At 47.1% G+C, this 26,682-nt stretch overlaps 1 protein-coding gene across 5 annotated transcripts in view; it reads left to right on the top strand.

Moving 5' to 3' along the window:
* The window catches only part of KCNE1 (potassium voltage-gated channel subfamily E regulatory subunit 1), a 145,003-nt gene that overhangs the window by 99,250 nt on the left and 19,071 nt on the right, over nt 1-26,682 (top strand). The window contains exons 1-2 of one of the 5 annotated variants that reach the window (XM_030199675.1): nt 16,608-16,648; nt 21,335-21,382. The exons of 1 other annotated variant lie outside the window; for it this stretch is intronic. The gene's annotated coding sequence lies outside the window, so the exon portion shown is untranslated. Of the gene's footprint in view, nt 1-16,601; nt 16,649-20,403; nt 20,565-21,334; nt 21,383-26,682 lie in introns of those variants that run through there. 3 more of the 5 variants (XM_030199676.1, XM_030199678.1, XM_030199674.1) reach the window with 3 other exon arrangements.

Genomic DNA, 26,682 nt, shown 5'->3' with positions numbered 1-26,682 from the left:
GAACTGAGGAACTGAGTTCGATTGCCACTTCAGGCACAGGCAGCTCCTTGTGACTCAGGGCAAGTCACTTAACCCTCCATTGCCCCATGTAAGCCACATTGAGCCTGCCATGAGTGGGAAAGCGCAGGGTACAAATGTAACAAAAATAAAATAGATACTAATGGAGATTCTAGATGGAATGTTGCTACTATTGGAGATTCTACATGGAATGTTGCTTCTATTGGAGATTCTACATGGAATGTTGCTTCTATTGGAGATTCTACATGGAATGTTGCTATTCCACTAGCAACATTCCATGTAGAAGGCTACGCAGGCTTCTGTTTCTGTGAGTCTGACGTCCTGCACGTACGTGCAGGACGTCAGACTCACAGAAGCAGAAGCCTGCGCGGCCACATTGGTGGAATAGCAACATTCCATGTAGAATCTCAAATAGTAGCAACAGTGGAGGAGTGGCCTAGTGGTTAGGGTGGTGGACTTTGGTCCTGAGGAACTGAGTTCAATTCCCACTTCAGGCACAGGCAGCTCCTTGTGACTCTGGGCAAGTCACTTAACCCTCCATTGCCCCATGTAAGCCGCATTGAGCCTGCCATGAGTGGGAAAGCGCAGGGTACAAATGTAACAAAAATAAAATAGATACTATTAGAGATTCTACATGGAATGTTGCTAATCCACTAGCAACATTCCATGTAGAAGGCTACGCAGGCTTCTGTTTCTGTGAGTCTGACGTCCTGCACGTACGTGCAGGACGTCAGACTCACAGAAGCAGAAGCCTGCGCGGCCACATTGGTGGAATAGCAACATTCCATGTAGAATCTCAAATAGTAGCAACAGTGGAGGAGTGGCCTAGTGGTTAGGGTGGTGGACTTTGGTCCTGAGGAACTGAGTTCAATTCCCACTTCAGGCACAGGCAGCTCCTTGTGACTCTGGGCAAGTCACTTAACCCTCCATTGCCCCATGTAAGCCGCATTGAGCCTGCCATGAGTGGGAAAGCGCAGGGTACAAATGTAACAAAAATAAAATAGATACTATTAGAGATTCTACATGGAATGTTGCTAATCCACTAGCAACATTCCATGTAGAAGGCTACGCAGGCTTCTGTTTCTGTGAGTCTGACGTCCTGCACGTACGTGCAGGACGTCAGACTCACAGAAGCAGAATCCTGCGCGGCCACATTGGTGGAATAGCAACATTCCATGTAGAATCTCAAATAGTAGCAACAGTGGAGGAGTGGCCTAGTGGTTAGGGTGGTGGACTTTGATCCTGAGGAACTGAGTTTGATTCCCACTTCAGGCACAGGCAGCTCCTTGTGACTCTGGCCAAGTCACTTAACCCTCCATTGCCCCATGTAAGCCGCATTGAGCCTGCCATGAGTGGGAAAGCGCAGGGTACAAATGTAACAAAAATAAAATAGATACTATTAGAGATTCTACATGGAATGTTGCTACTATTGGAGATTCTACTTGGAATGTTGCTAATCCACTAGCAACATTCCATGTAGAAGGCTACGCAGGCTTCTGTTTCTGTGAGTCTGACGTCCTGCACGTACGTGCAGGACGTCAGACTCACAGAAGCAGAATCCTGCGCGGCCACATTGGTGGAATAGCAACATTCCATGTAGAATCTCAAATAGTAGCAACAGTGGAGGAGTGGCCTAGTGGTTAGGGTGGTGGACTTTGGTCCTGAGGAACTGAGTTCGATTCCCACTTCAGGCACAGGCAGCTCCTTGTGACTCTGGGCAAGTCACTTAACCCTCCATTGCCCTGTGTAAGCCGCATTGAGCCTGCCATGAGTGGGAAAGCGCAGGGTACAAATGTAACAAAAATAAAATAGATACTATTAGAGATTCTACATGGAATGTTGCTACTATTGGAGATTCTACTTGGAATGTTGCTAATCCACTAGCAACATTCCATGTAGAAGGCTACGCAGGCTTCTGTTTCTGTGAGTCTGACGTCCTGCACGTACGTGCAGGACGTCAGACTCACAGAAGCAGAATCCTGCGCGGCCACATTGGTGGAATAGCAACATTCCATGTAGAATCTCAAATAGTAGCAACAGTGGAGGAGTGGCCTAGTGGTTAGGGTGGTGGACTTTGGTCCTGGGGAACTGAGGAACTGAGTTCGATTCCCAGCACAGGCAGCTCCTTGTGACTCTGGGCAAGTCACTTAACCCTCCATTGCCTACTGCATTGAGCCTGCCATGAGTGGGAAAGCGCGGGGTACAAATGTAACAAAAAAAAAAAAAAAAAATCCCCCTTCTCCGGTCCCAATCCTGCCTCCTCCCTGTCACAGGACTTCGATCCCTCCTCCCCTCAACCACACAAACCTCCCACCTCCTCCCAGAACTCCAGCAGCAAGATAGCCCCCCCCCCCCCCCCCCGAGCCTAACTGCAATCCTTGGTGGGCAGACTGGTTGGACCGTACAGGTCTTTATCTGCCTCATTTACTATGTTACTATCCTGCTTATTTTCGGAAGAGAAGGCCGGCCATCTTCCGACACAAATCGGGAGATGGCTGGCCTTCTCCTAAACCCGGCCAAATCAGTATAATTGAAAGCCGATTTTGTCTGGATTCAACTGCTTTCCGTCGTAGGGCCGGCCAAAGTTCAAGGGGGCATGTCGGCAGTGTACCGAAGGTAGGACGGGGGCGTGGTTAAGAGATGGCCGGCTTCGGCCGATAATGGAAAAAAGAAGGCCGGCTCTGACGAGAATTTGGCCAACTTTACTTGGTCCTTTTTTGTTCACGACCAAGCCTTGAAAAGGTGCCCGAACTGACCAGATGACCACTGGAGGGACTCGGGGATCACCTCCCCTTACTCACCGAGTGGTCACCAACCCCCCTCCCACCCCCCCCAAAAAAATTTTAAAACATCTTTTTGCCAGCCTCTATGCCAGCCTCAAATGTCATACCCAGCTCCATCACAGCACTATACAGGTCCCTGGAGCAGTTTTAGTGGGTACTGCAGTGCACTTCAGGCAGGCGGACCCAGGCCCATCCCCCCTACCTGTTACACTTGAGGTGGTAAATGTGATCCCTCTAAAACCCACCCGAAACCCACTGTACCCACATCTAAGTGTCACCCTTCATCCCTAAGGGCTATGGTAGTGGTGTACAGTTGTGGGGAGTGGGTGTTGGGGGTTTTTGGGGGGGGCCCAGCACCCAAGGTAAGGGAGCTATGCACCTGGGATCAATTTGTGAAGTCCACTGCAGTGCCCCCTAGGGTGCCCAGTTGGTGTCCTGGCATGTGAGGGGGACCAGTGCACTACAAATGCTGGCTCCTCCCACGACCAAATGGCTTGGATTTGGCCAGGTATGAGATGGCCGCCATTAGTTTCCATTATCGGCGAAAACCAATGGCGGCGATCTCTAACGCCGGTGGTTGGGAGGCGGGGATAGTGCTGGGCAGACTTACACGGTCTGTGCCCTGAAGAGCACAGGTACAAATCAAAGTAGGGTATACACAAAAAGTAGCACACATGAGTTGTCTTCTTGGGCAGACTGGATGGACCGTGCAGGTCTTTTTTCTGCCGTTACTATGTATGTTACTATCTCTAAGACCGGACCAAATGTTGAGCTTTGGCTGGCCCCAACAGTATTATCGAAACGAAAGATGGCCGGCCATCTTGTTTTGATAATACGGTTGGGTATGCCGCTTTACGGGGCCGTCATTAGAGATGGCCGCCCTTATAGATGGCCGGCCCTGTTCAGTTATGCCCCTTTATGTTACTATGTTATGGTGGTACAGTGAGGACAAAGTCCACTCACTCCTGCTCTTAGTGGCTGCCTTTCCAAAATAGCTGCCGTGACCTCATGGTACTACCGTGAAAGGAGGGGGGGGGGGGTCTGATATTTAGCCTGGGCCCACATAGCTAAGCACTTAAATTTAAATTCACCTGTTTATTTAAGCGGGTGCCAGCACTGAATATTGCTAGCACCTGCATAACTTCCAGCTCCTCCCCAGCGCCGCCCCCTGTACCACCCCTGACCTGCCCACTTTTTTCAGTCAGAGCCAATATTCAGTAAGTTAAGTGCCTGGTTAAGTGCTGCTGGTTGGGTGGCTCAGAGGGATTTAAATGGGCAGGACCCATTCCTGCCCACTTTAATAGCTTTGAATATTGGCCCAAATATTTTCACTAATTGTATTCAGGTATTCTCATATGGAAATTGTAGCTGTTCTCAGTTGCAGCAGAACATCTTTATGGTTGGATGGGCCAGACAAAGCAATCTCCAGCTCCTCCCAATGCTCTTTGGTTGCTGATACAGTGTTGGACAAAATATTGGTAGACCAAAAAAAAAAAAAAAGAGGCTGGTGTTAAAGAACCAAAGAGGAAATGAAAAAAATTAGCACCATACAAGAAGGAGTCCAAATAAAAATGCACACACCTATATTGATAAGATAACCTGATGTGGCCATATTTTGCCAAAGCAGGCTGCATCACAATCTGTTGGAAATGATCTCAATCGTTGGAGCCAGCTCTGTGGGTGTCAATGGATGCTGAGCACACCCAGTATTCAGCAAGCTCAATGATGTGCTGGAGCCAGCTCACCCCGGCTCGCAAGAGCCGTTTGCAAAGCTTTTAAGAATTTTGGGAGCCCATTGTTAAAGTAGGCCACCCATGGCTACTTTAACAACTGGCTCCTAAACCTTGGGCTCAGGCCCCCTCCTAAACTCCCTTTTACTTTGCTGGCAGGGATGCCGAGCCCCGCCAGCCAAATAAATGGACTGCCGCCACTCCCTGCTGCTGGTTTCCGTCTCTGAGCAGCATGCCGGGGTTTCTCGTGCATCTGAGCATGCACAAGTCCCGGCATGCTGCTCAGAGACGGAAACCAGCAGCAGGGGGTGGCGGCAGTGCATTTATTTGGCTGGTGGGACTTGGCATCCCTACTGGCAAAGGTATGCCTAGCACGCCCGTTGTCCACCCATGGGTCCCCCCAAATTACAGGGCTGGCTAAGCCCAGAGAGAGCGCCTGTTGTTAAAAATTTACCAGCACACCATTGAGCAAGCTCCTTCACTGTGTCCGGAGAAGGGGGAGGATTAGCTTTGTGCCTGGCACCCCCAATCATTTTGAAATGTTGGCACCTATGATCTCAATTACATAACAACTTGTGACAGCTCTAAAAACTGACACATCAAACTGTCATATAACCAAAATTAGACCAAGGGAAAGATTCCTGCTGTCACTGAAAGTTGGGTTATCCAAACTATTGCTGGGGCCATGGCCCCTGTGTGCCACCCATTCCACTGCCTTTGGCTAGTCTGATTGTACAGACCTCATATTGAATCTGGCAAGGGATGACACGAAGATAGCCAATAGAGTGGATGCCCTAGAGGAAGTAGAAACGAAAGTTAGAAGAATGGTCAAGGGTCTGGCAGTTTAAATTTAATCTTGAAAAGCTAGTAAATATAATGGGTTTCCCTTAAGTAAACCTCTTGATTTAACAGAAACCAGAATGCAAATATATATTATTTATTTTTTAAAAAACAATAATATAAACTCAAATGTACACAAATAAAACAGTATTTGTATATAGTGAATTGTGCTCAGTTTTTTTGGTGCTTTACATCAACCCGAAAGCTGCTGATATGTAAAGACACCATTCCAGCATCATCGCACACCCTACCTCCATTCCAATACCAAAAATTAACAAAAAAAGAAAAAACAATAAAAAAAATGGCTACTTAGCTGTATGATCGTAGCAAAAAGCGCTCTTGTAGAGTCTGAAAGGGGACGATCTTATCCGTAGGATGGCGTGAGCACTGGTGTCAGATGCAGAGAACAATGCAAGCCCCGGGGCAACGTAATGCTTATATGTTGCAAAACACTCCGTGATACATCAACCAAACAGTCTTCTTTATCTTTATCTTTGGTTCCCTACATGGACCATGTTTCACCAAAATGCTGGCGTCTTCAGGGGAACTAATAGATCAGCAACTGTGGGAAGGAGCAACTCCCATCAGAGTCTAAAACTGCCAGGCGAAAGGAAGTTGCTGACTGCATCTCACAATTGTCTCATTTGGAGGATCTTCATAAGTCTTCTCACTCGATCTCTATTCTGAGGCAGTTCCAAGCTCTCCGGTTAAGATTAGATAATATTTACTCGGACCAATTGCACTTTATCCGGGGTCAACAACAGCAACTTTAGTACTTTAATTATAATAAGCCCGGTCGTTCATTGGCCCTTAAATTGAGGCAGCAAAGATTTGATCGTACTATTCTTCAGATTGGAGACGGTAAGAATACAGTGCTGACTAAGTCTTCTTTGATTCGTCAGCGTTTCCAGTCCTTCTACCAGTCTTTATACTCAGCCGATTCTAAGATTCACCAGGATCTTTTTATCATCCCAGGACCTTCCTTCTTTGACAGAGGAGCAATGTTGTCTGTTACAGTGGGGGAAATAAGTATTTGATCCCTTGCTGATTTTGTAAGTTTGCCCACTGACAAAGACATGAGCAGCCCATAATTGAAGGGTAGGTTATTGGTAACAGTGAGAGATAGCACATCACAAATTAAATCCGGAAAATCACATTGTGGAAAGTATATGAATTTATTTGCATTCTGCAGAGGGAAATAAGTATTTAATCCCTCTGGCAAACAAGACCTAATACTTGGTGGCAAAACCCTTGTTGGCAAGCACAGCGGTCAGACGTCTTCTGTAGTTGATGATGAGGTTTGCACACATGTCAGGAGGAATTTTGGTCCACTCCTCTTTGCAGATCATCTCTAAATCATTAAGAGTTCTGGGCTGTCGCTTGGCAACTCGCAGCTTCAGCTCCCTCCATAAGTTTTCAATGGGATTAAGGTCTGGTGACTGGCTAGGCCACTCCATGACCCTAATGTGCTTCTTCCTGAGCCACTCCTTTGTTGCCTTGGCTGTATGTTTTGGGTCATTGTCGTGCTGGAAGACCCAGCCACGACCCATTTTTAAGGCCCTGGCGGAGGGAAGGAGGTTGTCACTCAGAATTGTACGGTACATGGCCCCATCCATTCTCCCATTGATGCGGTGAAGTAGTCCTGTGCCCTTAGCAGAGAAACACCCCCAAAACATAACATTTCCACCTCCATGCTTGACAGTGGGGACGGTGTTCTTTGGGTCATAGGCAGCATTTCTCTTCCTCCAAACACGGCGAGTTGAGTTCATGCCAAAGAGCTCAATTTTTGTCTCATCTGACCACAGCACCTTCTCCCAATCACTCTCGGCATCATCCAGGTGTTCACTGGCAAACTTCAGACGGGCCGTCACATGTGCCTTCCGGAGCAGGGGGACCTTGCGGGCACTGCAGGATTGCAATCCGTTATGTCGTAATGTGTTACCAATGGTTTTCGTGGTGACAGTGGTCCCAGCTGCCTTGAGATCATTGACAAGTTTCCCCCTTGTAGTTGTAGGCTGATTTCTAACCTTCCTCATGATCAAGGACACCCCACGAGGTGAGATTTTGCGTGGAGCCCCAGATCTTTGTCGATTGACAGTCATTTTGTACTTCTTCCATTTTCTTACTATGGCACCAACAGTTGTCTCCTTCTCGCCCAGCGTCTTACTGATGGTTTTGTAGCCCATTCCAGCCTTGTGCAGGTGTATGATCTTGTCCCTGACATCCTTAGACAGCTCCTTGCTCTTGGCCATTTTGTAGAGGTTAGAGTCTGACTGATTCACTGAGTCTGTGGACAGGTGTCTTTCATACAGGTGACCATTGCCGACAGCTGTCTGTCATGCAGGTAACGAGTTGATTTGGAGCATCTACCTGGTCTGTAGGGGCCAGATCTCTTACTGGTTGGTGGGGGATCAAATACTTATTTCCCTCTGCAGAATGCAAATAAATTCATATACTTTCCACAATGTGATTTTCCGGATTTAATTTGTGATGTGCTATCTCTCACTGTTACCAATAACCTACCCTTCAATTATGGGCTGCTCATGTCTTTGTCAGTGGGCAAACTTACAAAATCAGCAAGGGATCAAATACTTATTTCCCCCACTGTAGATGGTCTCATCCAAGTGGGTGAAGTTATTAAAGCTATTAAGGATCTGCCCACTGGGAAGGCACCTGCCTTGGATGGCTTACCAAATGACTTTTATAGGACTTTTAGAGGGGAGCTTGCTCCCCTCTTGGTCAAGATTCTTAGTGGAGTCCGGGAAGGGGAGGTTTTACCTCCCTCTATGATGGAAGCCTGGATAGCAGTGATTCCGATGCCAGGTAAAGAAAAGATGGATTGTGCCTCCTATCATCCTATCTTCATTCTTAATTCTGATGTTAAAATTATAGCTAAGGTCCTAGCGAATCGACTACAGAAAGTTCTTTCTGATCTAATCCATCCTAATCAAGTTGGGTTCGTTCCCCAAAGACAAGCTAAAGATAATATCTGCCGAATGGTTAAGTTGCTGCACGTAACTACAAAGTCAAAAAACCCCTTGTGTGTTCTGGGATTAGATGCCGAGAAGGCATTTGATCGTGTTCATTGGCCTTTCATGATCAGTGTTATGGAGCGATTGGGATTTGGGTCAGGATTTAGGGATTGGACTCAAGCTCTTTACAACTCTCCTAGAGCGTGTGTGCAAATTAATGGTGGCAATTCTCCTATGTTCCCTTTGTCTAGGGGGACACGCCAAGGATGTCCTCTCTCGCCAATTCTATTTGCCTTGGTTATGGAACATAGTAACATAGTAGATGATGGCAGAAAAAGACCTGCACGGTCCATCCAGTCTGCCCAACAAGATAAACTCACATGTGCTACTTTTTGTGTATACCTTACCTTGATTTGTACCTGTCCTTTTCAGGGCACAGACCGTATAAGTCTGCCCAGCACTATCCCCGCCTCCCAACCACCAGTCCCGCCTCCCACCACCGGCTCTGGCACAGACCGTATAAGTCTGGCCAGCACCATCTCCACCTCCCGCCACCAGCTCTGCCATTCCTTCTGAACAGGATTCCTTTATGTTTATCCCACGCATGTTTGAATTATTCTTACTGTACACCGTCTCAAGTAAATTCCTTCAAAAAGGAGGTAAATAAACTCTAATAAATAAATAAACATACAAACATTTTCCCCATAGATGCAACATGCGGAAAATCCAGACCCTTAGTGAGTGAATCAACCAGCCAGCCTTCCCTTAACAAATGCACTGAAGTCTAAGATACTTTGAAACCTCTTGCTATTGCTATTCGCTCTAATCCTAATATCTCGGTCATTATGGTAGGTGGTCAGGAATACAAGTTGGCAATGTTTGTTGATGATATCTTGCTTTCCTTAACCAAACCGTTACTCTTCATGCCTAACTTAATTAAGCTTTTAGCGGACTATTCCTCTGTTTCAGGATTCAAGCTCAATATGACTAAATCGGAAGTTATGGCTATTGGTATTTCTAGTCTGATTTTACAATCTATACAACAAGCCTTCCCTTTTCGGTGGGTAACCCGAGGTATCAAGTATTTAGGGATTCATCTTACCAAGAACTTTTCTGATTTATTTTCGGCTAATTACCCTCCCCTTTTGCGGGAACTATACAAAGATCTGGAGGCTTGGGGTTCCATTGAGTTATCATGGTTTGGACGGATTGCTACTCTGAAAATGAACGTGTTGCCATGTTTGATGTATCTCTTCCAGGTTCTTCCTCTTCATTTGTCTTGTAACTTTCTCTCAGTTCTCCAAGATCGCCTTCTTTGCTTCATTTGGTCTTATAAACTGTCACGTCTCTCTAGAACACTGCTGTATCTGGATCAGAAAAAGGGTGGTTTGGGTGTTCCGAATGTGTATTGGTATTACAAAGTTGCTCAGGCTCGGGCTGCTATTGAATGGTTTCATGCGAGCCCCCAGAAGCGGTAGATTGGGTTGGAGCAGGACTCGGTAGGCTCGTGCCCTTTGCGTTCATCAATGTGGTTTCCTCAGAGATATCGTTAACTGGGTAGGGATGTTTGTCCCTCGATTTCGACAACTTTTTACTTTTGGGATAGTTTATTTGCCAAGCCTGATTTGGTCCTTTCCAAACCAGGGCCTTTCTAGAATTGGTTCTCTGTGGGTCTAGAGACCTGGGGGTCAATTTTTTGATGAAGAGGCCTTTATTCCACTCAATACTTTGGCTGAAACATATGCAATTTCTCCTAAGGATATTTTTGCTTATACTCAAGTGAAACATTTTCTTTCTACTGTTGAAATAAAGGCCAAGGTAATTCGAGAGGACTCCTTTTTGGAAGATTTGTGTGAGGACTCTAAAAGAACGAGGGGTCTTATCTCTTACTTATATAATCAGCGTAGGCAGGTGCAGCCTCCCGTTGAGCATCAATTACGCGGGCATCAGGAACTGGGCTTGACACTGGGAGATGATGATTGGAATTTTATGGAATACCCTTTATCGAGGATTTCTATTTCTGTTCCTTTTAAAGAAAATGCTGTAAAAGTTTTATATCGGTGGTATTTGACTCCAGCGCGCCTTCATCACATGTTTCTGAAGGTATCCCCATTGTATTGGAGGGAGTGTGGGCAGAAAGGTACTACGGGTCATCTCTGGTGGTCATGCGTTAAGGCTCGGGCTTTCAATTCAACAGAGACTCCAGAGTTGGCTCTCTAAGCCTATAAAGTGGTCACCTGAATTTTTTCTTTTTCCTAAAAAAACCTCCTTGCCTTACTACATCCCAGTCCTTATTGGTTCGCCATGCTATGTCGGCCACTAGGGTCACTCTGCCGCTCATTGGAAGTCTCCTCAGGTTCCTTCTTTGGTAAAATGGTTAAATAAGCTATGGTACATTTGTGAAATGGAGAGGCTTTGGGCCATACGTCACAAAACTCTGTCCACGTGGGAAGGTATTTGGGAACCATTTGTGTCACATTGTTCATGTTGAGAGTCTGTGGTTGGAAGGTGGGGGGGGGGGGGAGGTGGGGGAATAGGGGAGGGCTGGGGGATGGTTTCATTTGGGGGGGAGGTATCATGTAAAATCTTGTTACAAATCTTAGGAGTACTTTGTAAGCGAACTCTAGCTTTGAGGGATTAATACACTGTTTATTTGTTTCCGCTCTTCGTTTGAAATCGCACGGTTTTATATCTGTGTTGTATTTTCTATGCTGATGGCTGTGACTTATTTGCCTCTGTATTGTTTCTCAAAACCTAATGAAGATTTCTACAAAAAAAAAAAACAAAATTAATGCCAAGAAGTGAAGAGTGATGCATTTGGGGTGTAGAAACCCAAAAGAGAGATACCGAATAGGAGGGGGAGAGATTAGTAAGCTCGACTCAGGAGAGAGACCTTAGGGTGTTGGTGTCGGAGGATATGAAGGTGAAGAAACAATGTGACAAAGTGACGGCTGTGGCTAGAAGGATGCTAGGTTGCACAGAGAGGGGTATAACCAGCAGAAGAAAGGAGGTGTTGATGCCCCTCTACAAGTCGTTGGTGAGGCCCCACTTGGAGTATTGTGGTCAGTTTTGGAGGCCGTATCTGGCTAAAGATGTAAAAAGACTGGAAGCGGTGCAAAGAAAAGCTACAAAAATGGTATGGGATTTGCGTTGCAAACTGTACAAGGAGAGACTTACTGACCGGAACATGTATACCTTGGAGGAAAGGAGAAACAGGGGTGACATGATACAGACGTTCAAATATTTGAAAGGTATTATTCTGCATACAACCTTTTTCCGGAGATGGGAAGGTGATAGAACTAGAGGATATGAATTGAGGTTGAAGGGGGGCAGACTCAGGAGTAATGTCAGGAAGTATTTTTTCACGGAGAGGGTGGTGGATACGTGGAATGCCCTCCCGTGGGAGGTGGTGGAGATGAAAATGGTAATGGAATTCAAACATGCGTGGGATAAACACAAAGGAATCCAGTTTAGAAGGAATGGATCCTCAGGATCTTAGCGGACATTGGGTGGCGACGCCGGTATTTGGAGAATAAAACCGGTGCAGGGCAGGGACAAACCAAACTTGGATATACATATACAGTATTGCATACCATGTAAAATGAGTTTATCTTGTTGGGCAGACTGGATGGACCGTTAAGGTCTTTATCTGCCGTTCTTTACTATGTTACTATGAATGGTAGGTAGAAGGCATTTCATTTTGAAATGGGAAGCATGAAAATTCAGGATTAAAATTGTTTCTCTTTAATCAGTTCCATTCTCTCTCTTTTTTTTTTTTTTTATGTAAATTATATTAAATGTGTCTATAATATAAACAAGTGAAGAAAAAAGGGAATATATCAATATGCATTAGCACACACTATTAAATAAAGGGAAAATAATTTATCCCCCACAAGTTCATCAATGAAACAAGCTATAAAAGAACAGTGTCTATTCCATAAAGCCATTTTCTCATGAACTATGTGTTCCAGGTTGTAGGGAGAAGATTTAAATGCAATTTTTCAGAGGCCTGTCTTGCAAGGTAGTTCCAGTCAGTGATACAGCCCTTAGTGGAACTATGCAAACGTGCAGAAGGAAAAGGTTTAGCTGTAAGAAATCCTCCAGCAGCTCCTCCTTATGACTCTGGGCAAGTCACTTAACCCTCCATTGCCCCAGGTACAAATAAATACCTGTATATACTTATAAACTGCTTTGAATGTAGTTGCAAAAAGCACAGAAAGGCGGTATATCAAGTCCCAATTCCCCCTTCCCCTTTTCCTCTCCTTGTAGCTCAATTAAATTATTTATCAGCATGAAGAAAAGTGAAAATGAATCTTTTTCTACAAGCACACTGCGGATGTAACCGAAACAATTCTGAAACATACATGCAGCCGCCTCAAGGCTGGGAAAGGCTACCAATTTCAAACCCTGCATTGCAAGAGTGACACCTTCATGGGAACATGTCCTTCATCTCCATAATTCTCACAGGCCGATGCTCAAAATGTAATACCGGCGCTAGAGGCGATTACCACTGGACTAGTGCTGGCATTTGTGAGTACAAAATGGTCAGAGGGCTCTAGCACAGGAGACCATGTGCCTGCCAAAGATTAGTACAAATAGCATGCAAATGTAGTCAAACGGATATTAATGAGGTCATTTCCTATTCCCTCCCAATGCTCAGAGAACAGTGCACAAAAGAAAGTCGCCCTTACTGCTGAAAACCTAACGCTGGCTTGGAGCAGGCATTAGGATGTTTGAAGAGATGATTTCTCATGATTTATTCTTTAAAATCTGCCGGGTTTTATCTCTTTTGGAAGTGAAAGAAAGCCCGTGCAAGCCTGTAAGCATCCATAGGCGCTGACTCCGTGGGTGCTGTGGGTGCTCGAGCACCCCAATAATTTCTAACCCGTCGTCGGAAGTTCCGGTTCCAACCTCAGCCCGGCCTGCCCGCCCTCTTCTCCCTCAACAGTCCTCGTCCTCTCCTTCCTGCCGCCCAGAATTTAAAACTCTTTTTACCTCAGGTCGCAGCGGCAGTGAAAGGCAAGCAGGTTCGTCTTCAGCCTATCTTTCTCTCTCAGCTCTGGTCCTGCCCTCATTTTCTGTTTCTGCGAGGACGGAGGACTGTTGTGGGAGAAGAGGTTGGGCTGGGATTGGAACTGGAACTCGGGGGGGGGGGGCTGAAAAGGGGCAGGTGGTGTTTGGGGCGCGTTACTGGGCATGGAGAGGAGAAATTGCTGAACATGGAGGGGAGGTGACAGAGGAGAAATTACTGGACATGGAGGGGTGTGCAGGGGAGAGAGGAGAATTGCTGGATATGGATGGAGGAGAGGGCAGGGGACAGAGGAAACTTGCTGGACATGGATGGATGGAGGGGAGGGGAGGGGAGGGCAGGGGAGAGAGGAGAATTCGCCGGACATGGATAAGAGGGGAGGGTAGGGGAGAGAGAATTACTGTATATGAATGGAGGAGAGGGCAGGGGAGAGAGGAGACTTGCTGGACATGGATCGATGGAGGGGAGGGGAGAGAGGAGAATTGCTGGATATGGATGGAGAAGAGGGCAGGGAGAGGAGAGTTGGCAGGTGTGGCAGTGGAAGCCCGGCTTCCTTGATGCAGCTGGTTTGGATGTGTCATAGACTGATAATATGCTTTCTAAATGTTCCTGGATCAGTTTTCTGCGTGCAGCGGAACAAGTCAGAGCATCATCACTGGCAACAAATTATCAGTACATAAGTCACACCCACAAGTTCTTATGTTTAAAAAAACGTGACTTATAACCCATAAATTATGGTATGTGCATAACACAAGGGTAGAAAGGAAATGTGGAGTATCCTGATGATTAGAGAATCAACCTGAACATCTAGGAGTGCCCAGTTCTAAATCCTACTACTGCTCCTTGTGATATTGGGCGATTCACTGAACCCTCCATTGTCTCAGGTACAAAGATTGTGAGCTCACTAGGGACAGAGAACCTGGATGTAGCTCACTTTGAGCTGCTACTGAAAAAGGTGTGAGCAAAATAAAATGTAATCTTATCCTTTTGAGTGGAGACCTGAACCCTTTTTACCCCTCTCAATTTTTATTTACACCCTGAACCCTTTTTACCCCTCTCAATTTTTATTTACACATTCTCTTTCTCTCTGTCGCAATATTACCACAATGTAACATAGTAACGTGGTAACATAGTAGATGACGGCAGAGAAAGACCTGCATGGTCCATCCAATCTGCCCAACAAGATAACTCATATGTGCTACTTTTTGTGTATACCCAGGGCTTTTTTTGAGGGGGTACTTGGGGGAACTGAGTACCGGCACCTTTTCCATTGTCTGCTAAAATTGACCCATGGTCCCTGAGTTTTAATGGAAGAGCTCAGGCTCTACACACCAATTCTGCCTTGTCATAGATTCTGTGACTGGCTGCAGAGGGCCTGGCTATTGTGGGGTGGGTCCCTCCGTGATCACCCCACCCCTGAAGGGTGGCCAGGCATTTGAGTACCAGCACCTTTTTTCACTAGAAAAAACGCACTGTGTATACCTGACCTTGATTTGTATCTGCCATTTTCAGAGTACAGACCATAGAAGTCTGCCCAGCTCTAGCCCCGCCTCCCACCACCGGCTCTGCCACCCAATCTTGGCTAAGCTTCTGAGGATCCATTCCTTCTGAACAGGATTCCTTTATGTTTATCCCATGCATGTTTGAATTCCGTTACCGTTTTCATCTCCACCACCTCCCGCAGGAGGGCATTCCAAGTATCCACCACTCTCTCCATGAAAAAGTACTTCCAGACATTTTTCTTGAGTCTGCCCCCCCCCCCTTCAATCTCATGTTATGTCCTCTCGTTCTACCACCTTCCCATGTACCCATTCATGTCAGGTCAATGGCAAGTGTCAATGGGCGTGTCTAAGTGTGCCATGGGAAGCGTGTACCTTACAGTATTCTAGAATTTATATCAGTGGCGTAGCTATGGGGGGGGCACGGGGGCCTGGGCCCCCACAAATTTCATCCGGGCCCCTGGTTTGACTGGTGGGGGTCCCCAACCCCCGCCAGCTGAAGCCTTCTTCAGCGCCAGTCTCCAGCACAGCCAAATTCGCTGCCCTGCTTTTCTTTCTTCTTGTAAAGGAGCGTCAGCGTGCACAAGAGGAGCAAGAAGAAAGAGCAGGGCAGCGAATACGGCTGCGCCGGAGACCGGCACTGAAGGAGGCTTCGACTGGCGGGGGTTGGGGACCCCCACCAGCAAAGGTATTTGTTTTTGCAGGGGGAGCGATGAGGCGGTGAGGGGAAGCGGCAAGGAGGTGAGGGGGAGCGACGAGGAGGCGAGGCGGTGGGGAAGGATGAGGAGGTGAGGTGAGGTGAGGCGTGGCGGTGGGGGGGGGGCGGCGGGGCGGCATTCAAAATGTGCCCCCAACCTCGGGCTTTGACCCCTCCCACCGTGAGGTCTGGCTACGCTCCTGATTTATATGCATAAATTGGAGATATCCATGCCTCTCCCATGCTCCCCCATTGCAGTTATATAGTAACATAACATAGTAGCATAGTAGATGACGGCAGAAAAAGACCTGCACGGTCCATCCAGTCTGCCCAACAAGACAAACTCATATGTGCTACTTTTGTGTATATCTTACCTTGATTTGTAACTGTCATTTTCAGGGCACTTACACACTCCATTACAGAATAGCGTTCAGTTGCCTTATGCATGCATTAATTGCAGGCTCCCAATTATAGAATTGTTCTTCACTGCTCTATCAATTCTTTGAGGTGCTCAAAGGAAAAATAGCCTATTAAAACTCCTGCCAGCAGGGGGCACAAATACAGGGTCTGGTCTGAGGTCTCTTCTTCTAAGGCAAAGGACAGAGGAATGAGAGCAGTGTTGCCAGATAGGTGGGTTTCCCACCCAATTGGGCTGGTTTTTAAGCCAGGATGCTGGGAATTTTCGAAGGCTGCGGGAAATTGGGCTTCTTTTTCGTTGCAGCTATGCGAGGTTTGCGCTTTTTTCAGGGGCTTCTATTGGTCCAATTTGGTCCAATAGAAGCTTTTCCGGGGTAGGGTTGACATCAGGGGCGGGGTTAATGACATCAGAGGTGACATCAGGGGCGGGGCTAACAACATCAGAGGTGCCGTCAGGGGCGGGGTCGGTGACGTTGGGGGCGGGGGCGGTGACATTGGAGGCGGGGTCGGTGATGTTGGAGGCGGGGTTTGACTTTGGGTGGGTTTTGGGCTGGTTTAGGGCTGATTTGGGATGGGGAAAATTTTTCCCATCTGCCCACGCTGAATGAGAGGCAGACAGGATCTTGAAGATTACATAACCGCTTGCACCCATGCAACTCCCAGGTAAGCTTCCTCTTTGATTCTTAACGATCTCTTTTGGCTCTCTTAAACAACTTATAAGCTTTAAGAAAAAAAACAGCCATTCCTGTGAGTCCTTTTAACCCAGGGATGTTTTGGGAGAGCAGTGTGTTTAAAGTTAGCAGTAACTGCCTTTTTTCATGCCCTCAGAGCTGCCATGCATGCCTCGACCACTTGTTTTCAGAGGGTTTCAGTTTGAAATATACATCTGTGAATGTTTGGGGAAGGGGAGCAGGACAAGTGCCCAGGGCCCCAGTACCCCAAGGGACTCCCTTGGCCTCTGTGTATCTAACACTGACAGTGATGCATCAGTGTCAACTTGAGTTAAAATTAATTTAGAAAAGCCACTGTGAAATGAGGAAGGATAGAGGGATGTTTGAGTTTCCTGGAAAGTTAGGATTTTAATTACAGGTTAGCCTTGGGCTATAAGGCAGTTCTGCTGCTTCTTTTCAGAAGTGGAGCTGCAAGGGTGTTTAGGTCCAATCACAGCCTGCAGTGAGGAGAAAGTGGGGTGATCTGAGGCGGCAGAGAACGGCTATTCTGTTCCCTAAATCAGGCACCAGGAGGGGATGGGGAGGGGCAGAACAGGGCAGGATTAAGTTGTAGGCAAACTGGGGTAAATATTTAGCCCCGATGTTCAGTGAGGGGCCATGGCCATATCCGGGTTTGTGCAGCCTGCTGTCTCTTACATGGTTAAGTGTGAGAGTCAGCACTTAACTGTCTAAATAAAGACAGAGCTATGTTTTATGTGGTCCAGTTTATCCACTTAGGTAGTTAAGTGCTGAATATTGGCACTTAACCACATAAGTGCTAACTCTGCCCTTGGACTGCCCAGAAGATCACTGGCTTTCCTGGTTAGTGCTGATATTCAGCAGAGAGCCCGCACAGGCAATTTAAACAGCCAGGAGCCTCTCCAGCCTGCTTGAATATTGACCCCTAAATGTTTCAGGGGGCCCTGCCAGAGTGTAATTCAGTCACTCCCAAAGGTGATATTTACCCTTGTAAGTCAGCTGCTGGCAGAAAGAAGAGTGGAGGTGGGGGAGGGGTGGGAACAGAGCCCCCACTCCCCCCCCCCCCCCCCCGCAGAGGTCTGTTCTCCCTGTTCATTGGCCTCCAGTCACTATGGTAGAAGAAACTGGTGAGCAGCGGTTCTTACTGGCTGTCTCCTTTGTAGTCAGAGTCATGTTTGTGGACATCTTAAAATGTATTCATATTACAGTTCTGGTCGCCGTATCTCAAAAAAGATATAGCGGAATTAGAAAAGGTTCAAAGAAGAGCGACTAAACTGATAAAGGAGGTGGCACTCAAGAGGTTAGGGCTTTTCAGCTTGGAAAAGAGACGGGTGAGGGGAGATATGATTGAGGTCTACAAAATCCTGAGTGGTATAGAATGAGTAAAAGTAAATCGATTTTTTTTTTTTACTCGTTCCAAAAGTACAAAGACTGGGGAACACTCGAGGAAGTTACATGGAAATACTTTTAAAACAAAAACAGGAGGAAATATTATTTCACTCAATGAGTAGTTAAGCTCTGGAACTCTTTGCCAGAGGAGGTGGTAACAGCGGTTATCGTATCCGGGTTTAAAAAAGGTTTGGACAAATTCCTGGAGGAAAAGTCCGTAGTCTGCTATTGAGACAGACATGGGAAGCAACTGCTTGCCCTGGGTTTTTGTAGTATGGAGTGTTGCCACGATTTGGGTTTCTGCCAGGTACTTGTGACCTGGCTTGGCCACTCATTGGAAAACAGGATACTGGACTAGATGGACCATTGGCCAGACTCAGTATAGCTACTCTTATGTTCTTATGCACAGTGAGAGACCCCAACACCCTTGTGTGTCTAAGGCTCACCAAAGAGCTTAACCAGCCTGGGAGGAGGTGGTGATTCGGAAACACACTGCAGAGCAAAGACGAGACATAAGAGGAGGTGAATTAGCACAGGTCGGAAATGTGTGAGCAAACTCTTCAGAGCTTCAACCCAGCCCTTGACAACTGGCATTACTGGCCATAAGCTTCAGCTCTTGGTGCTAATTCAACCCCTTGTCATGTCCTGTCCCTGTCTGTCAGAACAACCTGCATTCTTTCACCTTTTTTTTCCAGGCACTGAGTAAATGTAGCAAAGCCGGCAGTGTAAGTCAGTCAGGGCCTGCCCATGACTACCTGACGTCCTAGCTGAACCTTTAAACACGGATCTGTGCTTACACAATGCATGCAGAGTCCCACTCTTGCTCTGTGTGACAGAGAGAGAGAGAAGTGAATCATGGCAGTGCTGGAGTGCAGGCCTATGTTCAATAATCCCGCACTGTTATATCTACTTGCAGTTTGACCTGGGGAAGAGATAGGGCAGAGGGTGGAGGCAGGGTGAATGAGGGGGGGAAGGGGAGAGAATATGATGCATGTCTGCCGCCCCTCCCCCAACCTGCCCTAGGTGGATACTTAGCCTAGCCAGTGGCAGGATCAGCCTTGAAGTCAGTTCTGCTTGCCCGTGGAAACAAAACAGAATTGATGGTGTGAAGAAATAACATAAGAACATAAGTGTTTCCATACTGGGACAGACCAAAGGTCCATCAAGCCCAGTATCCTGTTTCCAACAGCGGCCAATCCAGGTCACAAGTACCTGTAAGATCCCAAAATAGTAAAACAGATTTTATGCCACTTATCCTAGAAATAAGCAATGGGTTTTCTCAAGTCCTTCTAAATAATGGTTTATGGACTTTTTTTCTTTTAGGAAATTATCCATGCTTTTTTAAAACTCAGCTAAGCTAACTGCTTTTACCACAATCTGTGGCTCCTCGGTGTTCAAATATGTGGACAAGAGTGTGTGTCTATGTTTCTTGGAGAAAAACAGTTTACACCAGCCCCCCCCCCCCCCCTGTTTCTAAGTTCCACTCAGGGTTGCAGGTGGGCGGCTTTCCGCGACCCGTTGCGGGCAATTTTTGCGGGCTGCGGGAAATTGGGCGGCTTTTAAAAAGCCGCGTTGCCGATTGGGGCGGTTTTCTGGGGCTTCTATTGGTCCAATTTGGTCCAATAGAAAGCCCCACAGAGGCTGGGTTAACGATGTCAGGGGCGGGGTTAGTGACATCGGGGGCGGGGTTAGTGACGTCGGCGGCTACGTTGGGGCGGAGTTAGTGACGTCAGCAGCTACTTCGGAGGCGGGGTTGATGATGTCGAGGGTACGTCGGGGGCAGGGTTTAACTTTGTGTGGGTTTTGGGCTCGTTTGGGTGGGGAAACATTTTCAACCTGGCAACCCTGGTTCCACTTCCTTTTTCTCTACAAATTAAGCCCTGGTTAGCAGACCTGTTTTAATGTACACAGCAGAAGTATCTCTGCTTTTGCTGTGGGTCTGTTCTGCAATGCCTGGTCAGATTGCTAACTAGTGGAAAATGGTCTGATTGGATAAATACATATGAAAAGTTTTCCCTTAATGAGGTGGATTATCCATGCTTTCCTCTGGCCCCTGCTTGGTAATGTCAGCCCTGCCATGCACAGTGCTGCTCCCTCCCCAGAAATGAGGACAAAGTTGTGAAAGCAGATTTCTGGACAAATAGATGCTCTATTACTAATTGAACTGGTCGAGCTGGTATATCCAATCACCCTGTACAGAAAGCAATGACGGCTGAGCTAGGTGTGTTCTGGGCAGGTGCCAGTAGATGGCAGTGGTTTTCCTGTGTGTGGTTGCGTGTGTATACCGTATATATAAGTAGGAGAAAGGATGCAGACAGTCTGTTAAAAGTTCTCCAGTGAACGTGGAAGGAGTTGGATGTGTGGTAACAGCTCCTAATGATATCAGCCAAGAGGATCCAGTTCCCTGTAGAGCAAGCTTGAAACTCCAGGGAGGGGAATGACAAAAATCCTGTACTGGATTCTCTATTCTGGAGGCCCCAGATACCAATAGCCTGAAAAATGTGAGTACTGGGGTTTCTGTTGCTTGCTTCAATGAGCAGTGGGTGAGTCTGCAGTGACCTGGGTGGCTTATGTACTTGGGTTCCATCATACAATAAACAGGGGGCCTGAGCTACAGCCCTAAAGAAAATGCAAAAGAGTAACATGAGCAGCATTTACAGCCCTAAAAACCTTGCCTGGCAGGCTGGATGGACTGTTTTGGTCTTTGTTGTCATTTACTGATTGGCCAAGCATTGTCATCCTTAAATTAACCCCTCTGTGTGGTGTTTGTATGTTAACATTGTGAGATTAAAATAAAAAAAGCCAGTTTGCACTGATCAGTGCTGTGGAAACACAAGATGCAGAGGTATGCATTTGGATTTAAATGTTCACCTTTCCAAACCCAAGCTCAGGGGGAGTTAAAGTATTATTTATGTGTTGTTTTATTCAAAATTTCAACTTACATCCAATTGGTAGGTCCCTGGCCCAGAGGGTTTATAATCTGTTTGTACTGGGGCAAAGGAGGGTGAAGTGACACATCCAAGGTCACAAGAAGTGTCGGTGGTTCTCACACTAGGTGACTTCCCTTCTCCTTAGAAGCAGAGAGAGCATCGGAGCTCCAAGTGTTGTTTTTGTCCTCAGTAGAATGTTGAAATATTATGTATTTGCGTCTTCCACATTACTCCCAAACTCTCTTGCTGTACACAAGAATGTTCCTGTTACCCCATATTTGTTCCAGCTGCTGATTGAGTATTGGGGAAATTCTAAACTTTGACATCGGTTTACTTTACAGCGGTGTCGCGGACCTGTTGCCCTTCTAGAGCGTTGTGATCTGCGGCAGGTACCTACCTTAAGGTTTTTATAAAGCCGAGATACGATCTTGTGCGTGTGCCTTTGGTCTTGCACTTGGAAATGATTATCTGAGATTTTGGAAGTATATTACTACTACTACTACTTAACATTTCTAAAGCGCTACTAGGGTTACGCAGCGCTGTACAATTTAACATAAAAGGACAGTCCCTGCTCAAAGAGCTTACAGTCTAAAGGACAAGTGAATAGTCAGTTCGATAGGGGCAGTCAAATTGGGGCAGTCTGGATATCCTGAAGTTAAGAGTTAGGTGCCGAAGGCAGCATTGAAGAGGTGGGCTTTAAGCAAAGACTTGAAGATGGGCAGGGAGGGGGCTTGGCGTAAGGGCTCAGGAAGGTTGTTCCAGGCATAGGGTGAGGCGAGGCAGAATGGGCGGAGCCTGGAGGCGGTGGTGGAGAAGGGTACTGAGAGGAGGGATTTGTCCTGTGAGCGGAGGTTTCGGGTGGGAACATAAGGGGAGATGAGACCATAGGAGCCGGCTCTGTGGGTGCTTGAGCACCCCCAATATTGAGAAAATTCCTTGTATGTGTCCAGGGAGGGGTTATTTCCATTGTGCTTAGCACCCCCAATAATTTTGAAAAGTTGGTGCCTATGGAAGTGTGTTAAGACCATAGGAGCCGGCTCTGTGGGTGCTTGAGCACCCCCAATATTGAGAAAATTCCTTGTATGTGTCCAGGGAGGGGTTATTTCCATTGTGCTTAGCACCCCCAATAATTTTGAAAAGTTGGTGCCTATGGTTAAGATAATGTGTTTGGAGATAAGTTCTAGTGCAGTGTTTTCCTACCCCTTGCCAGTCAGGTTCTCAGGATATCCATGATGAATATGCATGAACTTGATTTGCATACACTGCCTCTATTATATGCAAATCTCCTTCATTCATATTCATTGTGGATATCCTGAAAACCTGACTGGCAAGGAGTACTCCAGGACTGGACTTGGAAAATACTATTCTAGTGAATGTTTAACGTTTCGATTACTGTCTTGTAGTTTAAGTGTTTAACATTGCTTTTGACTCGTAACCACTTGTAACCACTCGCCTCCACCTACCCTCCTCTCCTCCTCCTTCCTGTACACATTAATTGATTTGATTTGCTTACTTTATTTTTTGTCTATTAGATTGTAAGCTCTTTGAGCAGGGACTGTCTTTCTTCTATGTTTGTGCAGCGCTGCGTACGCCTTGTAGCGCTATAGAAATGCTAAATAGTAGTAGTAGTAGTAGTTGTCTTATTGTATTGACCCTGAGAAATTATTGATTGGCGACATATAAATATCTAACTGTATAAATGAGAGGTGACTGACTCACCCGCAAATGCGCAGTAGAGAGCAGCTGTTCTGCGCATTGCGCGGCACATCACAAGTCTCTCCCGACGTCAGCTGATCATAACCACAACACCTACTACTACTTATCATTTCTAAAGCGCTATACTAAACGTACGCAGTGCTGTGCAGCGACCCTCCTCTCTCCCCTGCCCCCCTCCAGCCACCCATGTCCAGCGACTCTCCTCTCTCCGCAGCCCCCCCTCCAGCCACCCATGTCTAGCGACTCTTCTCTCTCCCCTGCCCCCCTCCAGCCACCCAGGTTGTCCAGCGAATTCTTCGGGGCAGGCAGGAAAGATCCCCAGTCTTGCCTGCCTGCCCGCTGCCTGCGCTGACTCTCCCCCGCTGCCGGATCGCTCTTCAAAATGGCCACTGAGATTCGCTGGACAACCTGGGTGGCTGGAGGAGGGGGCAGGGGAGAGAGGAGAGTCGCTGGACATGCGTGGCTGGAGAGGGGGCAGGGGAGCGAGGAGAGTCGCTGGACATGTGTGGCTGAAGGGGGGGTAGGGGGGAGAGGAGGGTCGCTGGACATGGGTGGCTGGAGGGGGGGCAGGGGAGAGAGGAGGGTCGTAGTATATAAAAGTGTACTGTAGACATCCACTTTCATTTCTTGCTTTGGCTATTTCATCACATTTTTCACAACAAAAATGTTGCCTATTTTAACGGGCTTTATGGCTTGTTTTTAAATGAAGAAACATTAAGACTAGTGAAACTAAGTGAACTCTGCTTAGATGTGCAGCCCCCCCCCCCTTATTTATTTTTTTTAAAGTTGATATGTCCCCTGTATTTCTGAGGCACCCTTAACGCTCAGAGATTTGCTCAATATTCCAGGGGAGGGGAGAGGAGGGAACCTCTCTGTCCTCTCCTGCCTTGTTTTCTCAGCACTTTAAGGATCACTTGTTCAGGATCTGAAGGGAAGTTCTTGTGAGCATCCTTGCCCATTTTATTATAACTTTCTCATTGTTGTGTCCTTTTAGGAGAGACAGCTGTTGGCTGCCTTTTGTAGAAAAGGTTATCAATGCTGATCTTGTGCCAGGGTACTGACCTGGTACATTTTGAACTGGGAGATATTGCTTCCTTTCTCCCACTACAGATGGAGTGGAAAGTGAAGTCTGCCACTGCCCCAGCTTGGTACCATTTTTTTTTTTATTTCAAAGAAAATCGCTGCTGATTTATTGTTGCTGTGGAGACTGAGGCCCCAATGATCAAAAAATAAACGTGGGCACCAGGGCCGCCAAGAGACTGGGGCGGGCCCGGGGCCCCGCCCCCGAGGTCGCCGCCGCTCCCCCCCATGAGGTCGCTGCCGCCGCTCCCTCCCACCAGGCTGAGCCCGGCACTCTGCATTGAATTCACAGCACCTCACCTCTGAAGGCACAGCAAGCAGCGGCAGATCGCCTGCCTGCGGCCCTCCTTCCCTCCCTGTGTCCCACCCTCGCAGAAGTTACGTCAGACGAGGGTGGGACACAGGGAGGGAAGGAGGGCCGAAGGCAGGCGATCTGCCGCTGCTTGCTGCGCCTTCGGAGGTGAGGTGCTGTGAGTTCAATGCAAGGGGCCCGGTGGCAGACGGTCAGACGATGGAGACGTGGGCAGGCGGGTGGGACTGGGGCACCGGGCCCCCCCTGGAGGTCAGGCCCGGGGAATTTTGTCCCCCCTGTCCCCCCTCTCTGCGGCCTTGGTGGGCACTAGAGACCACTAGCACCGTACAAGCGCCCGCATTATCGGCGCAGAATGATCAGAGAGGTCTAGCGCAGCAAACAACGAGTGCGCCAGGCCTTACGCAGCTAGCATGCAAATCTAGTCAAGCTCATTTAAATATGTTCCTCTCCGATAATCAGAAAAGAGTGTCCGAAACAAAGGTGCCTTACTGCTGTAGAAAATAGCGCCAGATCCGAGCAGGCGTTAGGGTGTTGGAAGAGACGATCTCCCATGATTCTTATACTTCTCTCATGATTCTTTCTACAAAATCTATCTATCTACTTATCATTTCTATAGTGCTACAAGGCATACGCAGAGCTGTACACCACACACAGAAGACAGTCCCTGCTCAAAGAGCTTACAATCTAAGTAAGACAGGTAAACAGAACAATTAAGGGTAATGGAATAAAGAGGTGAGGATAAAGGACAGGGTAAGTGAGTTAGGAGTCAAAAGCAGTGGTAAAGAGGTGGGTTTTGAGTTTGGACTTGAAAATGGCTAAAGACGGGGCTAGACGTACAGGCTCGGGAAGACTATTCCAGGCGTGAGGTGCAGCGAGATAAAAGGAACGGAGTCTTGAATTAGCTTTTGGAAGCAGAAGGAAGCCCATGCAAGCCCTTGAGCGCTGGTTGTGAGAAACAGCGTTCTTGTCCTGCGTCTAAATTTAAAGTGGCCATGCTTAAAAAAAAAAAAAAAAAAAGCAAAGCACACATTTGCATCTGTTACTTGCATCTAAATATAAGCATTGAGAAAAAAAAAAAAAACTAAAATGGACACCGATGTGTGCTTCACGTTCAGGCTTTACCAGGCACATGCGCACAGGAGCTGACTTTACCACTGAACTTTTCTGTGCATGCGCCAAGCACAATCCTCCCTAATGTTCAAAGCTACAAGCCCGCTTATATTTGCATCTCATTAGCTTTGAGCATTAGAGCGTTGTTCTGCGCTTTTTTATGGTGCTATTCAGAATAGCGCCAAAGTTTTGATATCTGCCCCTCCGAGTGATAATCATTTTTTATTTCCTGGACTTGACTAATCTTTACATAAGTACATAAGTACATAAGTAGTGCCATACTGGGAAAGACCAAAGGTCCATCTAGCCCAGCATCCTGTCACCGACAGTGGCCAATCCAGGTCAAGGGCACCTGGCACGCTCCCCAAACGTAAAAACATTCCAGACAAGTTATACCTAAAAATGCGGAATTTTTCCAAGTCCATTTAATAGCGGTCTATGGACTTGTCCTTTAGGAATCTATCTAACCCCTTTTTAAACTCCGTCAAGCTAACCGCCCGTACCACGTTCTCCGGCAACGAATTCCAGAGTCTAATTACACGTTGGGTGAAGAAAAATTTTCTCCGATTCGTTTTAAATTTACCACACTGTAGCTTCAACTCATGCCCTCTAGTCCTAGTATTTTTGGATAGCGTGAACAGTCGCTTCACATCCACCCGATCCATTCCACTCATTATTTTATACACTTCTATCATATCTCCCCTCAGCCGTCTCTTCTCCAAGCTGAAAAGCCCTAGCCTTCTCAGCCTCTCTTCATAGGAAAGTCGTCCCATCCCCACTATCATTTTCGTCGCCCTTCGCTGTACCTTTTCCAATTCTACTATATCTTTTTTGAGATACGGAGACCAGTACTGAACACAATACTCCAGGTGCGGTCGCACCATGGAGCGATACAACGGCATTATAACATCCGCACACCTGGACTCAATTCTCTCTCATGTGCTCTTTGCCCTCATTCATTTGCCATCTCCTCTTCCCTGTACCTTGGAGGAAACTGTATAGACACTCAGAAGTCACCTAGCAGAAGCCTATCCTATAAAGCATTCTTACCTCCATTGTATGCAAATTTATCTCATGCATATTCATTGTGGGTATCCTGAAAACCTGACTGGCTGGGTGTGTCCCGAGGACTGGGTTGAGAACCCCTGCTATAAAGGAATGGAGATTCCTTTGTAGAATATTAGTGTGACAGACAGTGGCGTAGCCACAGATGGGCCTGGGTGGGCACAGGCCCACTCTTTTTGGGCTAAGGTCTAACCAACACTGTTGTGATAGCTGACAGGGATCCCCAGGCCTCACCAGCTGAAGATCTTTCTGAAGGAACCAAAAGCACCTGTGCTTAGCTTGGCAGTTGGTGGCTGTATCGTGAGCCGTCCACGCCAGTACTTTGAGCATGCTCAGCTGAGCACAGGTGTTTCTTGGCGCCTTCGGAGAGCTCTTCATCTGGCCAGGCTTGGGGATCCCTGTCAG

This window comes from Microcaecilia unicolor, chromosome 4 (genome assembly GCF_901765095.1).
Source record: "Microcaecilia unicolor chromosome 4, aMicUni1.1, whole genome shotgun sequence".
Taxonomy (NCBI): Eukaryota; Metazoa; Chordata; class Amphibia; order Gymnophiona; family Siphonopidae; genus Microcaecilia; species Microcaecilia unicolor.
This window is presented reverse-complemented; position numbering and strand designations above follow the sequence as displayed.